Here is a 2711-nt window from a genome sequence, read left to right on the forward strand (position 1 = left end):
ACCTCCCAACATTGCCTCATTGAGGATCAAGACTCCAACCCATAAGCTTTGGGGAACACATTCAAACCATAGCATAGATATTTTTATTATTCCCATTTTATATATGAGAAAACCAAATCTAAGAAAGATCACATAACTTGTCCAAGGAGACACAGTGAGCAATGTTCAGCTGGGACCCAAACCCAAGCAGTCCTTCCTCCAGTAACTGTCCTGTCCTTCTAATCACTATTCCATAATAGACTCAAGAGACCTACAGGAGACTCCAGTGGTTCTGTGTTCAGCAATGGCTTCCATAAATAGCAACTTGTGGTGATTATATATAAGATTGTTAGATTTAACTTGAGAAGTTTAACTACGAGGAAATAGAGAAAAGCGTTACTATTCAACATGGACCACTCTTGGTCGTGGGGGTCTTGGAAGGGACTCTACATTTTAGGTATACTCCTTAAACAATAAGAACACCAAATGCACAAACAGAAAGATTAAGAAATATACATAGCTGAGGCAGAAGGATCACCAGAGCCCAGCAGGTCGAGGCTGCAGTGGCCAGCAGCAGCCACTCCACTCCAGTCTGGGTGACAGAGTAAGATTCCAACTAAAAAAAAAAAAAAAAAAAATATATATATATATATATATATATATATAGAATCATGTATTAATAAGTTTTAGATAACAATTGAAGAGGCTAAAAACATTATAGAAATACAGTCTGAAGGTGAGTTCTATCGTCTGGCTCTCCTCTGCTGTCACCATGGGCTTCACCACTCGCTCCACCACCTACTCCTCCAACTAACCGGTCACTGGGCTCCATCCTGCCACCCAGCCTCCAGCCCACCGGCAGCACGGCCAGCGGCTCTGCAAGCGCCGGTGGCTCGGGCTCCCGGATCTCTGTGTCCAGCTCCACCAGTTTCCAGGGCAGCTGGGGGTCCGGGGGCCTGACCACGGGGATGACCAGGAGTCTGGGGGGGATCCAGAGCGAGAAGGAGACCATGCAAGAGCTGAACGACCGCCTGGCCTCCTACCTGGAGAGGGTTAGGAGTCTGGAGACCAAGAACTGGAGGCTGGAGAGCAAACTCTGGGAACACCTGGAGAAGAAGGAACTCCAGGCCAGAGACTGGGGACATTACTTCAAGACCATCGAGGACCTGAGGGCTCAGATCTTTGCAAATTCTGTGAACAATGCCCGCATCGTTCTGCAGATTGACAATGCCCGTCTTGCTGCTGATGACTTTAGAGTCAAGTATGAGACAGAGCTGGCCATGCACCAGTCCATGGAGAGTGACATCCATGGGCTCCACAAGGTCATTGATGACACCAATGTCACCCGGCTGCAGCTGGAGACAGAGATCGAGGCCCTCAAGAAAGAGCTGCTCTTCATGAAGAACCATGAGGAGGAAGTAAAAGGCCTACAAGCCCAGATTGCCAGCTCTGGGTTGACCTTGGAGGTAGATGCCCCCAAATCTCAGGACCTCAGCAAGATCATGGCGGACATCCGAGCCCAGTATGACGAACTGGCTCAGAAGAACCGAGAGGAGCTGAGCAAGTACTGGTCCCAGCAGATTGAGGAGAGCACCACGGTGGTCACCACGCAGTCCGCTGAGATTGGCGCTGCCGAGATGACGCTCACAGAGCTGAAAGTACAGTGCAGTCCTTGGAGATTGACCTGGACTCCATGAGAAACCTGAAGGCCAGCTTGGAGAACAGCCTGAGAGAAGTGGAGATTCGCTACATCATGCATATGGAGCAGCTCAATGGCACCCTGCTGCACCTGGAGTCTGAGCTGGCACAGACCCAGACAGAGGGCCAGTGCCAGGCCCAGGAGTACGAGTCCCTGCTGAACATGAAGGTCAAGCTGAAGGCTGAGATAGGTACCTACCGGCACCTACTAGAAGACGGAGAGGACTTCAGTCTCAGTGATGGCCTGGACAGCAGCAGCTCCATCCAGAACATCCAAAAGACCACCTGCAAGATAGTGGATGGCAAATTGGTGTCTGAGACCAATGACACCAAAGTTATGAGGCGTTGAGGCAGTGGGAACAGGGTGTCCTTCCGGGAAGCAGGAAGTCAATAAAAAGTTCAGAGGTCAAAAGAAAAGAAAGAAAGAAAGAAAGAAAGAAAGAAAGAAAGAAAGAAAGAAAGAAAGAAAGAAAGAAAGAAAGAAAGAAATACAGTTTTCCCAATTTTTTTAAAAATAGCCAGAGAAGGTAGTTCACAACCTTAAAAAAAATTCTCATTATGAATTTCTTTTTGCTGTACATTTTAAATCTAGCAAATTAATTTTTTTTAAGCATAAATGACGGTCATTTGTTCAAGAAAGCTATACACACTTGAGTTTAACTCTGCAGGGAAATGGTGACATTTGCGTTAATTCAGGCTCATTACTGGGTAGAAATTTTAGGCTGTTGAAAAACTGTATGACTATCAAATAATTTCTCCATAGTTGATGAATCTGTCAGGTGTTGATATGCAGCCAACACTAAAGATCAAGGTTATGATTATGTACCATGAATAACCCAAGCGCTTTAACTTTCTCCTTTTTGCTGACTGCTCCACACAACCGCTCTGCTTCTTTTCAGTTAAAATCCGCCACCTTGTTATTTGTTAACAGATATGGTTAAAAATGTTAGAGATTAAAACAACACTCAGTCAAAAATAAAACTATAGATTACAGAGTCATCTTTTAAAATGTCCTCACTTTTTCTTATTAATAA

General features: G+C 45.5%; 1 pseudogene; it reads left to right on the forward strand.

The window, feature by feature from the left end:
* The first annotated feature begins 751 nt into the window (after positions 1 to 751).
* On the forward strand, positions 752 to 2026 carry LOC103253456 (annotated as a pseudogene).
* The last annotated feature ends 685 nt before the right edge of the window (positions 2027 to 2711 follow it).

The sequence above is a fragment of the Carlito syrichta genome, unplaced genomic scaffold (genome assembly GCF_000164805.1).
Source record: "Carlito syrichta isolate Samal-C Ts95f unplaced genomic scaffold, Tarsius_syrichta-2.0.1 Scaffold231594, whole genome shotgun sequence".
NCBI lineage: Eukaryota > Metazoa > Chordata > Mammalia > Primates > Tarsiidae > Carlito > Carlito syrichta.